Source organism: Arvicanthis niloticus, chromosome 10 (assembly GCF_011762505.2).
Source record: "Arvicanthis niloticus isolate mArvNil1 chromosome 10, mArvNil1.pat.X, whole genome shotgun sequence".
Lineage (NCBI taxonomy): Eukaryota > Metazoa > Chordata > Mammalia > Rodentia > Muridae > Arvicanthis > Arvicanthis niloticus.
The window spans coordinates 13,508,989-13,534,662 of record NC_047667.1 but is presented as its reverse complement, the minus strand read 5'-3'; the positions used below and the strand labels follow the sequence as shown (position 1 = coordinate 13,534,662).

Here is a 25,674-nt window from a genome sequence, read left to right as displayed (position 1 = left end):
TATGTAGCATTCGTTTATATATTCCTTATCAGTGCCAAGAAGTCAACAGAGTTTGGGCGTTGAAGGTGGCAAACTGAATATGCAACAGGCCTCCTGAGTTTGTTATTTCCTTTCCTCATCTCAGGGATAAATTCCATTTCGTGCTTATAATACATTCTGTATTCGAGATGTTGCTTCATTCCTTTCCCAAGCCACAGTCCTTGAGCTGTAACAGTGAAGCCAAAAAAACCAATATGGAATCACAGATGGTGCAAATATTTGGAAATAGGTAAATACAATCTAGGATTAGCTGCCTGGGCTTGGAAATGTCACTTTCGAGTTGCTTATGGGTCACATAGGCCATTCTTTAGTTAAGGAAAACCAGGGTAAATGCATCATGATAGAAAATTGCTGATTTGGAGCTGTAAAACTAACAAGCCCGTAATTGTTACATAAATCTCAAAATGAGTCACTCTGTAAGCAGGAACAGGTATTTTAGAGAGGTCAAAAAACCCAGAGAGGTTATACAAGAGACACGAAATTAAATAGAAACCATATCAGTGCAGTGCCATCTGCTGACTTTCCTGAAGCCAATTTTAAAAGAGAAATAGCCATTCATGTGGGTGTGTTTAAGGCGGGGAATACTAAATGTCCTGGACTTTGGAGGAAACAAAGGGCCAATATAAAATCTACAGATGCTCATTACTATTAACAGGGACCATGAGTTCCTATTTCTATCTCTGAAATTTTGAAGAAGGAAATATGATTTGTGTAATTTCCCCCTATAAATAATATATCTATCCCTTTTTTGAGATGTAATTTTAATTATTTGTATGTCCATGAGCCTGTATATGAGTACGTATATGTACATGTGGGTGCAAGTGCTTAATGGGGCCAGAATAGTGTATCAGATCCCTTTATAGCTAGGTTACAGGTAGTCATGAACTGCCTAGTGAGTGTTCTGGAAACACACTATATCATCTTTCTATACAATGTGTATACCATTCAAAAGTTTTTTGGAACTAATCATGCAATTGTCACCCAGTTGACAATCGGGATGACATACAGATAATAAAACCTACCTAATGACAACACTGATGGATTTGGTATGTTGAATACCAGAATCATTCTCTCCCAGGTGAGAAGTTGGTAGTAGAGTAACCTTCTATTATCAGACCTATAAAAGTTGTTTCTGTTTGTCTGTGATAATTTCAATCAAGAAAAATGTCAGTGAGAGATAAATTGGGTAGATTCCAGCTGAGTTACAATGTTTGTATTAATGGTATTTATTTTCAGGATATTGGATACTATATGATTAAATTATATGTGTAGATTCTGCTTGGAAGGGACAAGACCAGCTTTGTCATGATTGGTGGATGCTTGGGCTGGTGAACCCTCTTGTTTGCCAAGTAGCAGAGACTAGGAAAACCGGTTTGAGTTTGAACATGAAGAAGGAAGGTATTTACGAATGGCAAGGAATGACTCAGTTGGTAAAGTGCTTGCCTCACACTTTACCACATTATTTTTCAGCAAACCTTGACCAGTGTACCCCAGGGATCTTCCAGTTTCTACTTCCCTAGTGACGTGATTACAATGTATGCCACAATATCCTGCTTTTCATGTGGGTCCCAGAAATCAAACTCAGTTCCTTAGGCTTGCAAGAAAAGTATTTCACTGATGAAACCAACTCCCTAGCCTCCAACTCATCTGCCTTCTGTAATTAACATCTAAATTTACAAACTCTGAGCCTGTGTTAAATAATAAATAGTGAGTGCATCAAAGTTCTGCTTTAGTATGTTTGCAAGCCTCCAGAATCCACCTGCCTCTTCACCTAGCACAGACTCATATGGGCTGACTATCCAGTCTTCCAGGCTGGTTTTTTAAGAGAAGGATCTGTTCAAGGTTTATTTGAAGTTCTTGCATTTGTCTGTTTATTTAATTTTTTTTGACATTACTAACTTTAGAATAGGGTACAATGCAGTGTGAGCCTACATCTGGTGTCACAGCTAGCTTCTTCAGCAGTTTTCTCAAAGCTATCTCCAGGCCCTATGGAGCTTCAAGTGTCAGAATCAATTCACGAGCCACGATGTCCTGGAACTCAGCCAGTCAGCCAATAAGGCTGGTCGCTTCCTCCCAACAAATTGGTCCAGGTGTCTTTGAAGGACAGAGAAGAACAGTTTGCTAATCTCAAATAGCTTCTCTGCAGAAGATGAGATTGGATAATTGCACACAACAGAGAGAACAGCCATTCTCTGAACCGAGGTTCAGATCAAATTGCATGGGCCATTGTCCCTGGAGAGGGCTGTCTTCACAGCTGCCCTGAAAAAGAGGGTGAGAACCCACCCATGTGGTCTGAATTAATACACATAAGTCTTCCTTCCTTCAGGACAAATTTCCCTGGCAGCCAGTATCCTACATGTTCTTCTCATCCATCTCTAGATCTTAAAATCCACTATACCTTCCTTTGTTCCTTTAATTTAACAAGCAGAGAGTCTTAACAACTTATATCTAACTTCAAGCCTTCTCTTTCAATTAAAATTGCTGGCCAGTGAGCCCTCAGAATGCACCTCTCTACCTACCCCCCAAAATTGGAATTCCAGGCATATATAGCCATACCCAGCTTCTACAAGGGTGCTGTAGAATATAAACTTAGGTCCACAGGTCTGTACGACAATCACTTTGCTAACTATCTGTGTAGCCATCTGTGTGCACTTCATAAATACATTTTGATGATTATTCACCTACTCTACACAAAGGGGTTCAGTGAATAACTTGGTGCTTAGGAAAACTTACTAAATTGTCAAAACACATCTTTCTGTTTTGGCTTTCAATTTCTCAGAGAAACCCATCTTAGTAGATACTGAGGAAATATTGTATATTGACATTGTCCAAAGGTCTATTCTAGAAAATTAAGTGTATTCTCTGTCTGTACCTTCTTATCTGGCCACCACCATCTTTCTGTATGTGGTTACTGAACACATTGCTTATAGTTTGTACTCCTCAGAAGTTGAGTCTTTTTGTTAGTTTTGAAAAGTTTATTTATTTAACATATACAAATGTTTATTCTCTGTGTGTGTGTGTGTTATTCTGTGTGTGTGTGTTATTCTCTCTCTCTCTCTCTCTCTCTCTCTCTCTCTCTCTGTGTGTTATTCTGTGTGTGTGTGTGTGTGTTATTCTCTCTCTCTCTCTCTCTTTCTCTCTCTCTGTGTGTGTGTACACCATGTGTGTCTGGATGCTTTAAAATTATTAGATTATTAGATCCACTAGGATTGAAGTAACAGAAGGTAGTGAGCCAACATCTTGGTGCTTAAAATCAAAGCTACAACTACTGCCCCCTCCCCTATCCCTGAGAACTTGAGTTTTCTCTTTTATTTAGCATGATGGTTAGTTTAAATTGTCAATTTGACATAATATGGATTTACCTGTAAGATTGTACAGACAGTCTTAATAATAGCTTATTTAGATCCTGTCATGTCTACAGGAAACAATCTTGATTTTTTTAGTTGTTGAGGGATGATTCAGTCCATTATGGGCAATAGTATTCCTTGGGCTTGGATTCTGAATGTGCAAGAACAGAGAACAAGAGTTAAAAAAGTAGCACGCATTCATTTCCCTCTGCTCTTTACTGCAACGGTGACATTCATGGTGCCCTGACCTTCTGTGTTGAATTTGTGAGCCTTAAATTGTGATCTAAAATCAAAGGTTTCTACTGCAAGTTGCTTTTTGTCATATTTTAATCCCAGCAAAAGAAATGAAGCAAGGATGCATAGTTTTAATTAACTTTAACTTAGAATTGATGCACATAGCTAGGGTTTACCATATTATGGAGTCAAACTTAAACTACTAATGAGCGTCCTATGAGCATGCTAGTCACTTGGAGATGTTACCAAAAAGCAAACTCTAATCTAGAAACATTGAAGTGGAAGACTAGCAGTCTGTATTTACACCTTATCCACAGATGATGCCTGGTTTCTCAACTTGGTGTTCAGAAGTAGGCCTTTATTTCTCACCAGCAAGAATTCTCTAAGCTTAATTTATGTCTTTAGCCAGGACAAAGTATGTTATGGATGATTCTGAAGAATCTATTGCCAAGTTATTTCATTCCAGTAATGGAAATAAAATAAATATTAGCAATGACACAACTAGCTAGTTCTTAAAATTGAAACTAGATCAATATTTAAATCTTTACAGTCCCTACATAATATCGAGTAGTCAAACCCTAAACCACATTTTATTTTATAAAAGCTCTTTGTTGCACAGATGTTTCTCTGGCTCAGTAAGACTGCTCAGTGTAAAGAGACTTCTTACTAAGCCCGACAATGTTTGTCTCAAAGACCTACAGAAAGAAGGGCCAGAACTGACCCCTGCAAGTTTTTCTGTGACCTCCTCATATGCACTGTAGTACCCCCTCTTATAAACATACCCACACAAACACAAATACCAGCACATAAATAATTATGTCAGATTCCCTGGACCTCATATGAAAGGCATGGTGACCCTCCTGACCTAAGCACTGGAACCAAACAGTCCTCCACTAGAGGAGCAAGTGCACCCAACCACTGAATTATCTCTCCTGCTCCAAGTACAACTTGTATTACAGAATCAGAGATGTGGGGTTGAGGTTATGGCATTCCCAAGAGCATGGTAGTTGAAGATGCTGTCCTATTACGTACAAGTATACCTGCTACATTATCTGTCTTAACTGTATGAATCAGAGGCCAAGGATTTCCTGTTGATGGCAAATCAACATGGTATTTGATTTGGCACATTAAATCAATCCAAAATAGGCAAATCAGATGAATCAAACTGAGAAGCTTTTGCACAGCAAGGGAGATAGAGACTGTGTGACAAGAAAAACAAGTAGAGTAGAAAAAGGAAACTTGAACACTACTCATTGGAGCTATAGGATATTAATAAGGTATTGGAAATCTAATAATATCACTAAGAACTCTGCTAAATAATCCAACTAATAAATGGGTCATATTGTAAGGTAGAGGCTTCTCAAAGGAAGACATTCTGATGACCAATAAACTTACAAAACAAAACAAAATCTTACTCCATTAAATGTCAAAAAACCAAGTCAAATCACAATGAAGTATCATCTCACCCCAATTAGAATGCCTTCTATCAAAAGACCTTGGGTCAAGAGGATGCCTAAGTACTTGTGTAAGTAAAAAAAAATTGCCATGTAAATCTGACAACTGGAATACAATCCCTAGGACACTGGTAAAGGTAGAGGACCCCAGGTAGTTGTTTTCTGTTCTTCATAGTTATGCCATAGCATGTATATGTCCACATACATAGAACATACACCCCCATATCAATAATAATACTGATAATAATAATAATAATAATAATAATAATAATAATAATCTCTAATAGAACAGTCTTATGGTTATGATCTCTCACTTTTGGATAAGACTCAAAGGAAATTACATCAGAATATGAAATACATACATGTGAGCTCCTCTTTCCTTTAGCTTTATTCATAATCACTAAGGAATGGAATCAAATTTGAGATTAAAGATGAATGAGTAAAGAGAATGTGGTGTATGTATATAATGGAACATTATCCAGATATGAAAAATTGATCTCATTTGTAGAATCATAGAGTTGTGGACATTGTGTTAATTAAAGTCAGATGCCCAATACCTGATGTCTCATGTTCTTTCACAGACAGAACACATTCATCAGACTGTGTCATAAAAACAGGGAGGTGGCTTAGTGCAGAGAAAATTTACTACACATATATGTGGACCTGAGTCTGAGCCCCAAGCATGCACAAAAAGCTAGATACAACTGTGTGCAGTTTCTAAGACTGGTGTTTTTATGACTGCCTTGGTGCATTTGTCCAGAAGCTTTATTGGTATACAGAGAACGGCTGACATGCTTTCTCTCAGAACATTGTCTGAGAACAGTGTATGCCTACTAATCATGACAAAAGTAGCTTCCTGCAGTATCAGGGCTGTGGACACCTGAGACAGACCAATCAGCTTTATAAATAATAAAATCACTAACTTTAGTCTAATAATGAGAAGAGGGCTGTGGTTTTTTAATACCATGTATGTGCATAGAATGTGTGTGACCCAAAACAGCTTCCATATTTCCTAGCTGAGCTCTCTGCCCTGTAGCTTCACAACTCAGCTAAACTCAAGGAGCTTGCATCTAGAATGTTCTCCAATGACTTGGCTCCTGCATGGGAAGCTTTGTCTGTAGCACTTAGTGAGATTTGCAGACAGTAGAAAGACATGAGGCTTCAGCGTTACAGCTTTACACCCCTTCCCATCTCCCATCTCCCTCCTCACACTAGAAATACAAACTTCAGCTTGGCCATTGCTTGGAATTCAAATTATCATAGGAAAAGGTGATGGCATTTGAGCTTCTTTCTAAGTTAAATCTCTAGCCCTGGGTAGAGATCACTTCTTTTCCTTCCCAGAAGCCTACTCTCAATCCAAATGCTTGTAGCTGCTTTCCTAGGGTAGTATCTCTCTTTTCTGACTTAGGACTCATGAGAGCGGAATCTTTTCCTTTTCTTCTCCTTATTCCATTTTCAGATATAATAAAAGGTTAAGCATGCTTTTCCTGGCACTTACAGCTTTTTCACCATTTCCTTGAAAGCCCTGTTTCCAATTGCTGAAGCCTGTTTGCCTGGCATGGTCTTGCCTATGGAATGTGCCAGCCTAACTCAGGAAGCCTCACAGTGTGCTCTTTCCTCTCTAGCTTCCCTCTCTTGGCAACTCAACTGCCAAGAATCTCACAGCTTTCTTGCTCTATTAAATCTAATAAAGCTGTCTTCTGAATTCCTATTGAGTCATTTCTAAGTTCTTTTATTATTGAGACTAAGAACTCTAAAGGCGCCAGTGAGTCTATAAGCAGAAAGCTGAGCTCTTGAAAAGTTACCAACAGGAGGACATTTGAGCACTGACAGCCTCTCCCCCTCAGCTTATGGTGAAGTAAACAGATTTGCTCTGCCACCTGCTCTGTTCATTCTCTACTCACATGCCCCTAAGCAGTAGAACCAAGGAGCCACGATTCAAAGTCTAAACGGTGAGCTTAAATACATCATTGTCATTTTTCTAAGTAGACATTTTGTCACAGTGGTAGAGAGACAACTGTCATCATAATGATTCTGTCATTGGTATTCACTTCAATACTGTGTATTTGTGTACCTATATGCAGTTACAAGTGTGTAATGGACATGTGTATCTCAATATGTATATCATTGGCCTACATATTTTGAATGTCTATTGTATGAAGAAAATGCCTCCATTGCTAAGCATTAGGTTTGTAACAAATGACATAAATATTCCAAAAATTTGAAAAGATTCGATGAGCCAATCCCAGTGGATCAGTGGAAAGGTAGAGAGAGGATTCTATGCTTTATGAAATATTCATGTCAAAGACATAGTACTTAGAAACAACAATGCAAAAGTTCATAACAAGGACCTTGTATTTTGTAGAAGAATAGGTATGAGAATGGAGACTGGCTGTGTGACAAGCAAAGGCTTTCTTAGACAGGGTCTGCCACTGTGGAATGTTTATATTAATAATAAAGTTTATAGAAACCCTTTATATAATCTTATCAGGAGCATTTTCTTACATTCTGTGATCTTAACACAGTTGGATGGAGGGGGGCATTTATTTGAATAACTTGTTCTGGGTCAGTAAGATGAATGCTGTTGGTCATAAGTCTGATATTATCAATTTGACTCCCAAACCAGGTGAAGAGAGGATAGGAGCAACTCTTAAAAGTTGTTTTCTGACCCCCACACATGTACTGTTGTGTGAGTCTCTCCTCCTCATATCATTTACAACACACACACACACACACACACACACACACACACACACACACAGAGAGAGAGACACACAGAAATTCAACGTATCCTTGAAACAGTCATGTCTTATTTAACTGAAAATAGCTATGTATTTTCATAACTATAGATGATCTTTCAGTGAACAAGAAAGAGACTATTTTGTTGAGGGAGAATTTAAAAATATAACCTTTGGTTTTTCAAACAACAATTACTTCAAAAACACTATCAGCTTCTAGATTTTCATGTTCCTTGTACTCTAGGTGCTTAAGAAGCTGAGAAGTATTTTAAAACTAGCCAAACATAGCTAACTTTTTAAAAATTGTATTCACTTCTTTTTTTTGTTTTTAATATATTCGCTTTCCTCCATCTCACCTTCCCTTTTCCCAAATCCAGTCCTCCTCCATTTTCATTTTCCTTCAGAAAAAAACAGGTCTCCAAAGAACACCCACCAAGCATGGCGTACATGATACAGTAAGATCCTCATATCAAGGCTGGGTACGGCAAACCAGTAGGAGGAAAAAGGTCCACAGAGACATAACTAACTTACATAGTTTTTTTATTTATTTATTTTATTTTGCAAAACAGCAATTGTACCAGATAGTTTTTAAATTATTTTTTTTTTAAAATGCCAGAAAGAAAAAGAGCAGTATTGGAATGTTTTATTGGTCCATTAATGAAGACCACAAACCATTTCACAAAAGGAATTTTTTGCTAAACTGTTCTTGACATTTGGGAAAAATAAGCTTTCTTATTTCATTTAAGATTCTATGAATATTACAGAGCTAAAGTCAAATAGCCTTTTTCTCTCATATACATATATATCTAGTCATATATAATTGCATATATACATATGTATATTCTCTAATATATAACAAACACACACACGAGAGAGAGAGAGAGAGAGAGAGAAAGAGAGAGAGAGAGAGAGAGAGAGAGAGAGAGAGAGAGAGAGAGAGAGAGAAATCAGTTGTTCCTACCGGTGCTATGTCAAAGCATACTTGCTAATAGATAATTTTTAAGACTAAATAATGTATTCGGGACCAGGAATATGATTGATTGGTCAAGTATTTATCTAGCATACATATAGCCTTGGGTTTCATACCCAGCGATGCATAGACCCAATGTTTAACTCAAATATTAGGGAGACAGAGGCAGTTCAATTCACATTTATATTCAATTCAAGGCAGTATTATTAGCAAGTTTGACCCAGTCTCTAAATTAACAACACCCCCATACTTAATTTTTAATGCTTCTAAAAGGCCATGCCTTAGGGGCATGAAATATGGCAGGGCAGTAAGGTTAAGAGCATTCTATGACTTCCAAATTACTATGGTTAGTTCTCAGCATCCACTTCAGATGTCTCAGAACCACCTGGAACTCCACCTGTAAGAGACTCTATGTCCTCTTCTGGCTTTTTTAACATCCCAACACCCCCCCACACACACACACACACATACACTCATACATTAAAAGATAAAAGTCATATATTTTATTTGTTTGTTTTAAATATTTTACACAACATATGTGGATCATGTTTTCTCATTCCTCAATTTCTTCCACAGTGCCCCCAAATTCATATTCTTTCTCTAATTTTCAAAGAAACAAAACATAAAGTAATAGGAAAAAGCAAGCAACAACAAAACACTCCACAAAAATAAATATAAAAATAGGCAAAAAATATCGATAATACAAAACAAAACAAAATATCTGTCAAAATAAAGCAATCAGGACAAAAAAAAAGTCACATAAATACCATTGAATTCATTTTGTGTTGGTCATCTCCTCCAACTGTGGTTAATACACATGGTTACACTCCACTGGAGAAAACTAATCACCTTTTTACTAGCAGATAGTAATTGCAGGTAGTTTCCTGGTTAAGGCTGGGATCCTGTGTTGACTTCCTCCACTCTGCTCAGTTATGTGTATGCTGCTGCAGTTCCTTTGAGTTCATATATGTATAAGTTCAGTTTTGTCAAAAAGACTCTTATTTCCATGAAGTCATCCATCATCTCTGGATCTTATAATCTTTCTATCTACTCTTCTGTATAGGTCCCTGAGCCCTAAAGGGAGGGCTTTGATAAAGACATCCCATTTATGATTTAGTGTTATAAAATCTCTCCCTCTCTGCATATTGGACAGCTATAGATTTCTATGTTAGCCCTCATCTACTTCAAGAAAAAGTTTTGCTGATGAGGGTTGGACAAGGTCCTGATCTATGGATTCGGCAATAACTCACTAGGAGTCATTTTATTGCTATGTTTGTTTAGCAGAATAGTAGTATCAAGTTTTCATCTAGATCCATAGCCTCTCTATTCTCAAGCTATTATCTATTTTAGTAATGTCATGTATGAGTTCCATCTCATGTAGTGGCCCTTAAACACACTTTTAAAAAGTTGTTGGTTACTCTCATGACATTTGTGCCACTATTTCACTAGTGTATCTAATAGGAAGGCCACTATGGTAGTTTACAATGTTTATAGTTGGGTTATACAGACAATATTTATAATAGAAAAATATAAATAGGTAGTAATATATAACATAATCATAATATGTGAAATATATCTTTTAAAAAGAAGAAAGCCACAATACAGAGCAGGAAGTTGCTTTTAGACATTTGATCCTTAGTCTCTTCCATGTATATAATATGGCTGAAGGCTCTATTAGGGGATAACCCATCCAGGAAAATTAATTAAGATTGTGGTAATTCCTCTTTAAATATGTACTTAATTAGTTTAAATAGGGAATGAATATAAAATGATACTATAAACTCCTTTGCTTTTCAGCAATCCTGAATGAACAGAACTTAAGGTTCTTCTCTGTAAAAAACTAACCACATTTTCATACCTGAATGCCAGATGAAGGTTACGTATTTAACTCATAAGGAATCGACCCTCTGGTGTATTATAATCTAAGGTCTTTTAAATTACACACTTGCTTTGGAAAACTCACCCAGACATTCAATCATATAATGTGGTCATAGTGACAAAGAATGGTTTACCAGAAGTTGGGATTCCTATGGGCTTTGAATTATATTAGGTAGGACACAGAAATTCATTTTATCAGCTTGTCAGTCTCACTAAAATGTCAATAGATTTTTGGTAAATTATCTCCATGGAAATAGCCAACATGCTATCACTACACACACACACACACACACACACACACACACACACACACGCACAGAAATACATAGAAAGAAAAAAGAGGGAAAGGGAGGCAGAGATGCGCAGCTTATATTCTGAGAAAAAGGAAGAGAACAAGGAAAACTATTCTACATTTTTGTCCTTACATTTAGTGTGATACAGGTAAATAGGATTGAATGACAGGGTGAACCTTGAGCAATTGATTATAATAATCAATTTGTCTTCTGATCCTAATTTCTCTCTTGTTTCATATCTCCTTTTTTGTTCTATGTTACTCCTCTACTTCTGTCAGCAAATTCCTTTCACCTTTCTCAGTCCCTCCTGATCTCTTCTCCTCTCCCTTCTCCACAATCTCCCCCCTTACTTTTTCCTTCACTCTCTCTTTCCCTTCTTTCTTGCTTTTCTCTTTTTCCTTTGTCCTGCCTTCCCTTCTTTCTTCTTTTTTTTCTAAGTCCAAGTGAGTCAGGATCTTTTTATTGTTCCTAAAGTTGGGTACCATTTATCTAGAGCCCACCCCAATACATCCAGCTTGTGAAAATCGAGAATTACAAATAGCTTTATAATATAAAGCATCTCCAGCTTTCACAGGAAGACCTTGCAAGGCAAGACACATCTATTTCTTTTATTCTGAAGCATGAAAAATAATCTTCAGAAAGTTTTGGCATTAAAACACTTAAACTAAGCAACTTTCATTGTTTTGTAAGAAGTCATAAAGGAAAACTCTGGTGAAATATTGTCTCTACAAAGGGAGATTGAGAGAAGTGTTTAGGCATATTGTGCTTTAATTTTTACTTCGTGATGTATGACCACAAGTTCTGGAGGCCTAAAGTTATTGCCATCTTATTTCAGAAATACCAGCAGGACTTGGGAATATTACTCAGTCAGTTGGTAGAGTACTTTTCTACTACGTATAAAGACTTGAATTCTAACTTGAGAAGCACACAAACTAACTGAGCAGGCAATCACCAGCAATACCAATCCTTGAAGTACAAGTAAGAGAAAAGAATTCCAAAATTATTGTTGGCTATACTGTGAATTTGATTCCAAACTGGGATACATGAGTCCCTGTCTAAAGAAAGAGGGGAAATGGGAAGGAGAAGGAGAATTCAAGAGCAATATTGAACAGAAGAAGTGGGAGATTGACTGACATACACACATGCAGAGAGAGGGGAGAGGAGAGAGAGAGGAAGGAGGAGGAAGGAGGAGGCAGCAAAGGGTGGGACAGGTCAAGAGAAGAGAGAGAAATTCAGACAGGAAGGTCACGGGCAGAGTTATTCACAGGGCTTCACTCAGCTGTTATCCGCTCTAGAATACAAGAGTTTCACTCATCTCTTATGTATCCTATTTCTCCATTACATAGTTTTTGCACTAATTCCATGGAAAGCTTAAAGGTCAATATACATTCACACATACTTAGAGTGTTATTATTTTTAGGCACACAAGCCTAAAAATCTTTTCAAATTCCCAGAATCTATGCAAATCTGGACACCATAGGATGCATCTGTAATCCCAGTGCTCCTACAATAAATAACATCAGAGGTAGATACAAGAGAATCCTTAGAAACTCACAGGTCACCTGGCATGTATTATAGAAAATACCATGAGACATTGTCTCATATAAAGAGAAAGGCAATGACCTACAACTATAATTGTCTTCTGGGCATCATGTGATTATAATGGCTCAGATATGTCTATACTCACAATATGAATTCTCCTGCACTAAGATTGTTGTTGTACTTGAACATAATCTGTCACTATGAACCCTTAATGGGAAATAAGTTATAATTGACGAAGAAGAATCCATCTATCTAGTGTTACTTAAGAGTGTAAGATTTCGTATTTCCATTTAAAATAATATGCATAAATATAAAACAATTTACCAAGCTTATAGTTCAAACATGTATATTTAGTTGAACTGTATAAATGAGAAACTTCTGTTTTCTAGACAGTATACTAAAATACTTGTAGTTTTATTTTTTTATAGTTATTTCCTTAATTGCTTACTCATTTGTTTATTTTCAAGGGGCATGACTATGACGTGGTGCACATGTCAGGGTCAGAGGGCAATTTACAGGAATTAGTTCTTTTCTTTCAACGTGCATGTCCTGGAGACCGTACTTAAGTCATCAGTCTTAGTAGCCAAGAGACGTTACCTACTGAGTCATCTTACCAACCTCTAAACAATCTTTTAACTTGGTGGAAATTATAGCCATTTACAATAAATTCACATCATAAAGCAAAATAAATAAAGTTCCGATAAGTGCACCTTATATAGATGAAAGAAGAACTTGTTCTTTGAAGATTGTTATCATGCCTAGAAAGGTGGTCATATGTAATTACCATAATGAATTTGGCCACTTCAAAACCTGCACTGTTGCACTGCAAGCTCACACAAGCAGCAAATCTGGGAGTGTTGGGAATCCAACATTTTCATCCAGAGACTTTTTTAGGTAGGGAATGATTTGGGAGAACCTTTTGGGGTCCTCAGGAAAATGGGCACATTCCTTAGGGAATATTTTCTAAATCTTTTCCTGTTCCCACTTAAGGTCCATGTAAGCAGTCATTTTCAGTGGCATGTTTTATTTCTTTTTTAATATATGAGTGTATGTATATATGTGTAAGTACATGTGGGTGTGATTACAGGTACCCATGGCACTGGAGTTACAAACAGTTATGAGCCACCAAACTTGGGTCCTGTAAAACAAACTTGGGTTCTCTGCAAGAGCAGTACCCACATTTTATTACTGAGATATCTCTCCAGTAATAGTGTGGCTTTATCAAAAAAGACTGCAAAACAGATAATGGTTATTTGTGCTTATTTCAAAACTGATAAGGACCTACTGAAATTGGTATATCAAACCTATGTCAATAAACTAAATTATGTACACTTTGGCTGTTACTATAGTGTTATATTTTATACGATATAGATTATCAAGAGGAAGTTCTACACACACACACACACAGAGAGAGAGACAGACAGACAGACAGACAGACAGAGACCGAGAGAGAGAAGGGAGAGAGGGGGGAAAGGGGAGAGAGAAAGAGAGAAAAAGAGAGAGAGAGGGAGAGAGAGACAGACAGACGGAAAGCTAGAAGGAGAAGTTGCATGAATATCGAGGAGACAGCATGTGAAGTCATATTTCTTCTGATTCTGTTGTTTCCTAAGATAATAGCAGAGGCCTGACAAGACTAACGTTCTCTTTGGAGGCTGCCCTTGAGGAATGTGTCCATTCATCACAGCTGCACAGTAGTCACCCATGGGAGAGCTACAACAGGCGAAGTCAAGCCAGCTGTAATGAATGACCAAGGTCAATATCGGCTTCTGCCGTATTTGGATATTAATAATTGTTAGATAAGAAAAGCAGCTATTTATCTCATCACCCAAAGCACCTCCAAACATTTGTACAAGAAACAGATATCTGTATGTAAGCATGTGCCTCTCATTCTCTGAATCTGAGCTGTGACTGTAGAGAAGTCTAAAATAAGCTATATCATTAATAGTCTTAAAGTGATACCCTCACAGAAAAAAATAATTTACTATGTGAAAGTTACAAAGAATATTAAAGATATTAAGGGATACTTTATTGGCAGTTTCAACAACAATTGAGAAAAACTAAATTTTATAGAGTCCTTATTGCTGCATCAATTGTGTTACAGAATTTATGGTGGTATAAAAACATTGTTTAATATTTTCCATTTAAGAATTGTGTTAGGGCCATCACATAAGTTAGCTCACACGTGGGCTATGCCTCACAAATAGTCAACTAGTAGGAGTAATCTAATGACATTGTCAGGCTGTTACTGAGTCTTAACACTCACTGTATATTGGGTTGTTATTTCAAGGGTTTGTTTAAATAGATGAGGAGAAGTTCTACAAATTCTTAGATTATAATCACACAATGATTTGTAGGCTCTTGAACATTGCTTTAATATTATAAGATGCTGAAGTATATCTCATTCATAAGAAAACTTAAGGTCAATTTAAGTTTTGTGGAGTATGTGACAAGGTAGACAAGAGAATTTGTTGTATGAGCATGAGAACCTGAGTTTAAATCCAAGGAACCCATGTAATGATGTGTTGTTTACATATATCTATTGTCCTGATGCTGTAAGTCAGAAGAGCTGGGCTTTGCTGCCTGTCATCCTAACTCCAGGTTCAATGAGAACCCTGTTTCAAGGGAATGTGGTGGAGGATAGAGCAGGACATTTGAAATCCTCTTCTTGTCTATGGATGCACAAAGGCTTATGAGCCCTCTAACATATATGAACTACACACATACACACACACACACATATACACACACACACACCTTACAAAAACACACCACACACCATACAAACACACATACATCATAAACACACAATACATACATACACACATACGCACACTCACACACACGTACTCACCTAGAGTAATTTTGAACATCAACATCCACTGACCTATTATTTAGAGCATTTCAATAAAGAAATACTAAGGGACAAAAATTTTAATTGATCAGACAAGAAACTGTACTGAAAACGAACTCAGAGAATATTAATGAACCATTTCACCAAATTCATTATGCATGAAAAATTAACCACTAGAATCTTAAAAATGATAGGATCTTTCCAAAATCAGACAAAATTGCATAAAATTTAAATGCTTATTGAGGCATATTTTAACTTTATGACACCCTCTATTAAAATGCTGAGTCTGTTAAATTTATGGAGGAAACTGCAGGAAAGATCCATGGGGTTTAGATTATGATCAACAAACCACAAAAAATAATGTAAATATAGACACTTACTCTTTTCTAATTGGATGTGGCAAGAACTCTAGAAAACTAGGAACCTTCTTCATATGAGTCTAAATTCTCAAGAAGAAATGGTGTGAAAACTAGGGAACTGATGGGGTGTGCTAAGCTTTATCTGTTCAATGGCAAAGTATTATCCAGGAAGTTTAATTTATTATGCATTGATGAAAGTCATGTCCACATATTGATTTAAGTCATATATCATATATATGTAGAAGAAATTTATATATATGGATGAAGTAAAATAAAATATAAAATATATATGAATATATCTATCTATATATGGAAGTCACATACATATATGTAAGAAATTCATGCACACATATACATATTCATATATAAATATGTATTTATGGAAACCATATACATATGTGTGTATATATGTATATACATATATATGGAAACCATATGTACATATTTATATTTGAATAAAAGTTTTCTATACAACTATATCTCATATGTAGGAAGAGAAGTCCATCACAGCTTCCAAAATCAAATGATCAGAACAATGGGTACAAAATCAGGAAAGAAGCATTGTGGAATATAAAAAAATATGACTCCAGCAACAGAAGCCTTTTCAAGTTAAGAAGCATAGAAAGCTATGACAAGGATCAGATTTTATGGCATTTAGGGAAAGAAGGGTAAAAAGACTAAAGTGAAGTATGATAGCTTATAAGGGACAGGAGAAGATGGATGAAAACTGAGATGGAAAACACGTAGAAGTCAGGAGATTTTAACTACTATTATGTCCTCTGATTCCTTATTCTAGGATTGAGAATTGAAGGGTATTTATGGGTTCCAGGCAACAACAAATGGCCTGAGCTTGGAGGTATGAGAGAAAGTAATCAAGGAGACAGGGTCATGGCTAATGTCAGATGACTGGATCCTTCTGTATAAAGCTTAGGCTAATTTCTAACACATTATGGTTGCTAAACGTTCATTGAACTTAACTAAAAGAGACCATTAGTAGAGTAATTTAACCCTGCAGAGATGCATTAAGAAACCAAACTGTATTGTAGTGTCTAAAATAAAAGTTCAGTCTCTGATTAAATACAGGATATCCAGAAAAGATCAATGCAGAATAAATAGAGAAAATGTGCTGCTTCTTTTCCTCCTCCTCCTCCTCCTCCTCCTCCTCCTCCTCCTCCTCCTCCTCCTCCTCCTCCTCCTTATCCTCCATCCCCTTCCCCTTCTTCCCCTTCCCCTTCCCCTTCCCCTTCTTCCCCTTCCCCTTCTTCCCCTTCCCCTTCCCCTTCTTCCCCTTCCCCTTCTTTTCCTTCCCCTTTCCCTTCCCCTTCTTCCCCTTCTTCCTCCTCCTCCTCCTCCTCCATCCCCTTCCCCTTCCCCTTCTTCCCCTTCCCCTTCTTCCCCTTCCCCTTCTTCCCCTTCCCCTTCTTCCCCTTCCCCTTCTTCCCCTTCCCCTTCTTTCCCTTCCCCTTCCCCTTCTTCCCCTTTCCCTTCTTCCCCTTCCCCTTCCCCTTCTTCCCCTTCCCCTTCTTCCCCTTCCCCTTCTTTCCCTTCCCCTTCTTCCCCTTCCCCTTTCCCTTCCCCTTCTTCCCCTTCCCCTTCTTTCCCTTCCCCTTTCCCTTCCCCTTCTTCCCCTTCCCCTTCTTTCCCTTCCCCTTTCCCTTCCCCTTCTTCCCCTTCCCCTTCTTTCCCTTCCCCTTTCCCTTCCCCTTCTTTCCCTTCCCCTTCCCCTTATTCCCCTTCCCCTTATTCCCCTTCCCCTTATTCCCCTTCCTCCTCCTCCTCCTCCTCCTCCTCCTCCTCCTCCTCCTCCTCCTCCTCCTCCTCCTCCTCCTCCTCCTCCTCCTCCTCCTCCTCCTCCTCCTCTTCTTCTTCTTCTTCTTCTTCTTCTTCTTCTTCTTCTTCTTCTTCTTCTTCTTCTTCTTCTTCCCTTTATTTTTTTACAATTCAGTTGTTACCATTCTCCCAGTCAGCCCTCTCACAGTTGCTCATCCCATTCCTCTTCCCCTTTGTTTTCAACAGGATGTCCCACCCAACCCCCACCTCACTCCCCACCCACTGCCAGCCTCCCAACTCCCTTGAGCCTCAAGTCTCTGAGGGTTAGGGGGCATATCTTTTCCCACTGAGGCCAGACCAGGAAGTCCTCTCCTCTATATGTGTGTGTGGGGTGGGAGGGGTGGGAGGAAGCTTGTTCCAGCTACTGTATGTTACCTGAATGGTAGCTCAGTGTCTGAGAGAGCTCAGGTGTCCAGGTTAGCTGATACTGCTGGTCTTCCTATGGGGTCGACCTCATCTTCAGTGTCTTCCAGCCTTTTCCTAATTCAACCACAAGGGTTCCAGACTTCAGTCCATTAGTTGAGTGTAAGTATCTACCTGCATTTGTCTCAGTCAGTTGCTTCCTACATATATAGAAATATCCTCATATTTATGAAAATAGAAACAGAAATTTAAAACACAATGCAATAGCATACCAACTTTTACATTGGTGAAAATCTAAACTTTTGTTAAAATGCACAAGGTGTCATTGGGTGTAAGTAAAATAATAAATGGCATTACCCAAAATGATGAGGAATTTGACAACATCTGGTAAAACTGAATGCAGTTTTACCCTTTGATGTACCAATCACAGCCTTAGAAATTTATTTTGTGTATTGAAGCAAATATGAAAAGAAGTGTACTTAAGATTATAAACTGTGAATAATTTTATAAAATATCCTCACAAATAAAATACACTTGTCTAAAACTGATTAAGAAATATAGTATAATGTATTACACTCATATATATAATACATATGTATTTTATATATAATATATATATTATGTGTGTATAACATCTGCATCACTGTACACACTACAGGTTAGTATATATTATTTACTACCTTTTTTAAATTTAAGAGCGATGATATATGATTTTTGTCAAAATATATTAATAAGAAAAGGACTGAGTATATAGCTTAGTTAAAAAAAATACTTTTCTAGTGTCTGGTTACTTTTTTATAAAATCAGGCCATGATGAAACACCATGAGCAAAGAAATTTACAAAAATATTTTATTGAACTTATGGTTTTACAAGGTTAGAGTTGGTGATTGTAGAGCAAAGACATGCAGTCAGAAATAGGTGAGATCTCACACAGTGATCCACAGTCCCAAAGGTGTGGAGGAGGGTGGTGGTGGTAGGGGAAAGGTGACCCAGTGAACCTTGGGCTGATTCTTTTGAAACCTCAGTGCATACTCCCAGTGACATGCTTACACTTTCTAATCCTTTACAAACATTATCACCATCAAAGGTATTGAATACCACCAAGTATTCAAACTTGAAACATGTTAGCTTATGGGGTTCATTCCAATTCAAACCATCACACTTAGCATATGTGCAGCTTGGGATTTGATGCCTAGTACCACAAAAAGCAGGATTAATAATGCACACTTGCCATCCCACCACTGGAGGTGAAGGCAGGAGATCCAGAAGTTCAAGACCATCTTTGGTAAGATAGAAAATGTGAGGCCTACATGAATGATGTCTCAAAACCACCCCCCAAATATAAAAGGATACTCACATTTATTTGTGTTAAGTTGTGTGTGTAGGCCAAGAAATGGCATTAAGATGAGGATGTATTCTTCTTTGAATATACATTATCTTGTAGAATTTCTTTTGTCATAATTTACATACATTTAAGTATGAAAGTTTAAGTTGGAAATTGATCCCTTACTATTAAAAAATAAAAGACAATGATAAGCATATAAATGTGTATGTGTATACATATGTATATATATGTATATGCATATGTGTATGAATATATGTATATATGCATACAGCTGATGCCATAAGATATAGAAACTCTTTTAATGATTTTAAAATGTAATAACACAATAATTTGGTATTACATGCAGAGTAAAATATTCTCAGATCAAGAAAAATAATTGCCAGTAATTTCTACTTTTTTATGTTGGAGTAGTTTTATTAATATTTATGTAGTGGGGGGGATTCATACACTACTACAGAAAAGGGAGAGCTGTATTCTTCTTCTGCCATGTGGGTGCCTCAGAGTGGAGCTCAGGTAGCTGAGCATGTCAGTAATTTTATCTATTCTTTGAGCCTCTTTCTGGCCCCCTTTGGAGTATCGTTATTGACACTTGGATATTTGTGCGTATGAGAAATTTATCATTTTTCTTCTCAAAAGGATAAAGAAACAGAAGTATGGAAGGTTGAACCCTATCAATGTTTGTTTCAGAATAAAATCTGACTTTTCTGCCAGTGCAGCCTGTACTGTTCCAAGCTGCTGCTGATTACCAATGTTGATTCTCATGTTAGACAGAGGCACACTAGGGAAACAGTAAAGAATACCTGTGGGTGTACCTATAGATATCTCCAGGGAGAATGAGTGAAAGCAGGCAAACTCTGAAACTTCCCTGCAGGCTAGTGACCTTGTGGAACCAAAAGAAAACAAAGGAGAAAACCAGCTGGTAAGAGTATGCCTTCTCTTACATCCTGGCTACCATGAGTTGAGAAGCATTTTCTATCTTCTACTCTTGAGGCCATGATGTTCTCAGTCCACCCATGGGCTCAGGGTGTGGAACCAGCTGACCCTGTAATGAAGTCTTTGGAAACTAAGTGAAGTGAATCCTTTGTCCTCTAAATAGCCTCCCCAAGGATTTTTTGATCCAATGAATGAGAACCTCAGGGCAGTGCATCGCCTGGAGAAGAAGTGTGAAGAGACTTTTCAGCTGCCTTACAACATTCTGGGAGCCCTTGGAGAATCATGATGGCATGGAAGTAGAATGAACTTTTCTGTGTGACACTTGGTATAAGTCATTGTGCTGAGTACAGCACGAATCACACAGTGTTTCTTGCAACTTAATCTTGGGAGATGCATTGCTGGTAATCTCCCAGGATAGCTGCTCCCTCCTGTTGACTTTTCCCTCCCTGATTACCTTGAGGGAGGACAGTGTCTGCTGGGGATATGGGGGTATACTATAAATACATAGTGCATGTTAATCCTCCTTGCAGACTTGGCAAATTTATGTTGAAGAAGTAGCACAGTAATTACAGAATGTGAGGCTCTAATTCAAAACCAATTTTGCACTCATGAGATATTATAAAAGCATCTACTTCTGATTTGGTGTGGCTTTCAAGAAAGATATATCTGTAAGGTGATGTGGTTTTTGCCCCTTTGTGATATATTGTTATTGTCTTCCATGAAAGATGTTAAGATTACACATTATTTATATTGAAGTTTAGCAAAAACACCACATGGCATTACTGACAACCCTTGAAAGAAATATTTGATTGGGTTGGCAACCTTGATTCCTGGGTAGAGAAAAGAAAAAAAACCTGTGAACGCAGATAACCTGTGCCTCTGTTTCCTGCCCATTATAATAATAACACATTTACTCCATCATGAGACCTTGCTTCCCTATGATCTGTCTCACTGGAAGCTCACAGCAATGGTCTGAACCAATTCTGCTTATGGAGTGAACCTTATTTTGCTCATACGTCTCGTAAAATTGTGTTTATCCATAGAGGCAATTTTAAGCTCAGTTGTTGATTTCAACATACAATGTGAATGCACAACATAGATCACACCTTTGCAGGTGTTAATTTGTAAGATAACTGACATGGAGCTGGGCAGATGGCTCAGTGGTTAAAGAGCTTGCCAAGTTTACAGAAAGATTATAACAACATCCTCAGGACCCATATAATTGGCAAGTAAGTATTTTGATCCAATGATAATTACAGCCTTTAAAGCCACAGAGACAGGGGATCCCAGGAGTAAACTAGTTAGTGAGACCACCCAGAATATCGGCAATCTCTATCGATAACTGAAAGACTCTCCCTAGATAAACAAAAGTGGAGAGCAATCAAGGAATATCCCCCAAATCAAGCACAGGCCTCCAAACATATGAGGATGCATATGCACTTGCACATATGTATGTTCATACACATGAACACACAAGCACATGTATCACACACATAAATGTGGAAAGAGGAAAATGAAAAAAAAAGCTGGTATGAGAAATTATGAGAATTACAATAACATCATATATACCCAGAAATTATTATTGCATTTTTCATACAAAACAATGAGTAAACTTTGGCAGATCTTGGTCTTATGTATTGTAGGCTAGCCTCATACCTATCTTATAACTGAGACTGTCCTTGAAGTTCTAATCCTCCTACCTCTACCTCCTAAGAGTTGGGAATGCAACCTCACACAATGCCTAGTTTCTGCAGTGCTGGTGTCTAGACACTGCTTAATACGTGCTAAGGAAGCACTCTGCCATGCTCTAGCCCAGCTGTGACTGAATTCTTAACAGCAACTTCCTGCTCCGGTGTTGCCTTGTGATTCTCTTTCCCTTAATAGCCAGAAAACAAAGATGTACCACTCAGCCTCAAGAGCAACTGTCACGTGTTCAACACATGCGAGGATGTCCTTCTGCCTTTCCTCTAACACCAATACGTCGTACAGTATGTCTATGTCACTGCTTTAAATTCGATAAAAAAAACGGCATTTCCTTTGACAACTTCATATTTCAAAAGAGGAAACTAGATAAAGAACTCAGTTTTGAAAGGAGTCCACAGGAGCAGTATCTCATGCCAATCTGAAGGGTTTTCAGAATGGAAGAAAACATACGTCTCTTCCGAATGTCATTTTTTTTCCTGGAAGCATATGTTCATTTTATTTATGAATATCTTCCCAGCCATTTCTCCCTGTAGTTTTCTAATTTATTTGACATGTGGAAAAAAAAAAAAAAAAAAAAAAAAAAAAAAAAAAAAACCAGAACCAATTCAGTTGCAGCAAAAAAAAAAAAAAAAAAAAATGAGTTCAACTTACATGTCTCAGGTCATTGCAATATCTTCTTCCTGCAGATATCCAATATTCATCAGAATATCTTCAGTTTGACTCTGCCTAACTTTGGGTCCTACTCTTTAACCCTAGTCCGGCTTGGCATAGTGATAGTGTCTCACTAGACAATCATTGAATTATTATTATCACTAATCATGAAAAAAATTCTAAAACTATCACTACAAAACTCTTTTTGTAATCAAAACTTTCCAAAGTATGTAGGTTTCTAAGTTTGGGAATTCAAAGTGTTTACAGATTTTTAGAATCCGTTTACAAAATTTAAAAGTTTATAAATGTTGAGACTGACCCTGAAATTTGAAAACTATATTTGCCCTTGTTTTAGCAGACTATTTGGACCCTGAAGCAGGAAAATCTTGGTGAGTGTGGAATTTAGTAGGAGCACATGAATGCACATATGACTTAGGTTTGAAAGTCATAGGAAATCCTACATTCTTTCTTCAGTCACTTCCCATCTTTTGTTTGTTTTGGGATCTCTCTTTGGCCTGGTACTTTTGCACATTAGCAAGACTTGGACTAACTGGTTCATGGCTCTTAAAGTGTCCTCTTTCCACGTTCCATCTTGAAGAGCTGGGCTTGTAGGCATTTTACCCATAGTGCTCAGCTTCTTTACATGGTTTCTGGAGATCCAAGGTGAAGTCATTCTGTTTGTAAGGCAAGCCCTTCACCAACAGGAAGAAACCTTTTAAAATGTTTGAATTAGCATTTGTTGTTTGTATAAATAAAATGGGGCAAAGGCTTTTGATTATGTTGTAAGGCACTGGAGAATGTTTGTGGGCCCTATCATCCCACAGCTCCCACATGTTAGTACATGTGAAGGTGGGCTGTGTTGTGCAGTCAGACTGCCCGGAGAAGGTTAGAACAGGCGTGTTTGGAGGCCAAGCAAAGTGCAGCTGAAGCACAAGGGTGACTGAAATCACAGGCTGTTGTTAACCATGTAGAGCAGAAAAGAGCCGTGTTTCTTATCTCAGAGCCGAAGCACTTCTTGAAAGTCAATGAATAAAACATAGCCTAGTTGTTGTGAAGTAAAGACCATTATTGGCACATACAAATTATGTAGGGATTTAGAATGAATTGAAGGGTAGACTCACAGACTTCCTTGAATAATTATTAAAATAATGTTACATCAGAAATGAGCAGCCACAATTAAGTGACACACTGCTGATGTATTCCCGGCAATATAAACTATTTGGAAAAAGGGAATATAGTATATGGTGTGTATCTCTTGTCTGCGTCATATCTGCATGTGAATGGGATGAGTTGTGTGTGCTCACATATGCGTTGGAAATCAGAGGTTGGTGTTGGTGTCTTTTGTGATTAATCTTCATTTCATTTGTTGAGGCATGACCAGTTCCTGAACCCATAGTCCCATAATACAGCTAGTTATTTCAGTCATCTTGCTAATGGGATTACCTGGCTTCACCTCCTGAGATCTGGGATTACAGGTGGCTGTTATCCCTGCACAGTCCTTCCTGGGTTCTGAGGATAGAAAGTCTGATTTTATACTTGAATGGCAAGTTCTTTTTCTACTGAATACTCCTCACCTCAGTATCACGCTAGAATGTAAGTAAGAATTTACGTTTTTAGGTTCAGTACTTTATTGGTTCTCTTTAGACAATGACATCTGATATTCTCACTGTACTTAGAGCCTACATTGAAACCTAATGGATGATTTGATTTGTCTGGGTGTTCTAAACTTGTAATATTGGCAACTCTTGGCTGTAAAGATTAATTATTAGAGGACTAGGAAGATATTTTAGTTGGTAAAGTGCTTGGTGTACAAAATAAGGTCCTGACTTTAGATCACCTGACTTTAGATCACCCGACTTTAGATCACCTGACTTTAGATCACCTGCACCACCCAGAAGCTGGGTGTGATGTGCAGGTTCATGGTTCCAGTGTTGGAGGCAGAGAGAGGTAGAACCTCAAGGCTTGCTGGCCAGCCAAGCTTCACAATCGAGCTCCAGGTTCAGCATGAGATTCTATCTGCAAACATAAGGTAGGACATGACAAAGAGGAACACCCAAAGTCCACCTTTGTTCTTCATGTGTATGTGGGCATACCCCACTTACACACACACAGAGAGAGAGAGAGAGAGAGAGAGAGAGAGAGAGACAGAGACAGAGACAGAGACAGAGACAGAGACAGAGACAGAGACAGAGACAGAGAGGAGACAGACACACGGAGAGCTAATGTATCCACTAGCACACATGCACATATACGTATAAACATACACTAAAGGAAAATAGTTGACCGTTGACATGGTCCAGATACTCTGTCTTTTACTTGGCTATGTAGCAAAATATTGAGGTTTAGAAGTATACTAAAGATGAGATATCTATCTATCTATCTATCTATCTATCTATCTATCTACCTACCTACCTACATTTGTGAAGAGTAGTGAGGACATACACACATTCCATGGAATGGTTATGGCAGTCAGAAGACAACTCCCAGAGGAGTCTGTTCTTCCCTTCCACCATGTGGATCCTAGGGATTGAACTCAGAACATCAAACTTGATGACAAGCTCCTTTACTCATTGAGCCATCCCAGCATCCCCTCTGTTTTTTTATGGTCCATTTTTGCACTGTGATACACTTCCTGACTTTCGCTGAGTGATTCGGAGCACTGCCTTAGCAATGTGTGAGCTCCTCACTCACTGCACTTTCTCGGCACACTGCTGTGGTCCAGTCCCCTCCGTCATGCTCTCCCGGAAATGATCCATAAAATTGCATCCAGACTAATTATAATCTATTTCTCACTATAACAGATTAGGCTCCGTCTTGAATGAAGCCCTTAGTTTGACATCCTCAAATTGTCCCTCATCATAAGCGGGGAAAGAAAGCTACACTAAACCCAGGTTTCTTTTGAAAGGTTTAAGATCTATAAGACTCAACAATGTCATCTCCCTGAACTCAACTCCCTCCCCATCTCCTCTCTTCCCCTTGTAAGGAAAAACTGAACCCCCCCCCCCGCACTTGCGGGTGGGCGCGTGGGATTGAGTTCTCTGTTGTGTTGTGGGTCCACATCTGCTAGGGCTCAGAGTGGCAGGAACGCGCGGAATCTTGACTGAGTTCGTTCTGTGCCACACCGGCGGGCACTGGGCCATGA

The 25,674-nt window shown here is 38.1% G+C and overlaps 1 protein-coding gene across 4 annotated transcripts in view; it reads left to right on the top strand.

Annotated features, from left to right (window-relative positions):
- Window positions 1-25,674, top strand: part of Dpp10 (dipeptidyl peptidase like 10) — a 1,470,448-nt gene that overhangs the window by 788,595 nt on the left and 656,179 nt on the right. Inside the window, exon 1 of one of the 4 annotated variants that reach the window (XM_076941053.1) lies at window positions 6,954-7,026. The exons of the other annotated variants lie outside the window; for them this stretch is intronic. The gene's annotated coding sequence lies outside the window, so the exon portion shown is untranslated. Of the gene's footprint in view, window positions 1-6,953; window positions 7,027-25,674 lie in introns of those variants that run through there. 4 annotated transcript variants of the gene reach the window in all.